The sequence below is a fragment of the Lupinus angustifolius genome, chromosome LG13 (genome assembly GCF_001865875.1).
Source record: "Lupinus angustifolius cultivar Tanjil chromosome LG13, LupAngTanjil_v1.0, whole genome shotgun sequence".
Taxonomy (NCBI): Eukaryota; Viridiplantae; Streptophyta; class Magnoliopsida; order Fabales; family Fabaceae; genus Lupinus; species Lupinus angustifolius.
The window spans coordinates 14354905-14355286 of record NC_032021.1 but is presented as its reverse complement, the minus strand read 5'-3'; positions in this window follow the sequence as shown (position 1 = coordinate 14355286).

Below are 382 nucleotides of genomic sequence, written 5' to 3'. Positions count from 1 at the left end.
AGGATGAGGACGAGCATGAGGATGAGGATATGATGAGGATGAGGACAGGATGTGGATTAGGACGACGATAGGATGAGGATAGGATTAGGACGAGAATGAAGATGAGGATAGGATGAGGATGAGGATAGGATGAGGAAGAGGATGAGGATGAGGATGACGAAGAGGTAGAGGATGAGCACGAGGATGAGGATAAGAGGAGGACGACAATGAGGATGAGCATAGGATGAGGATGAGGAAGAGGATGAGGACGAGGATGAGGATGAGCAAGAGGANGTTTATGTTTCTTGTTAATTTTTTATATGCAATTCAAAACAAAAACCACCAAAATATATTTAACTCATTATTTGCGCATTGACATATTCATATGATTCATTCTATTAGG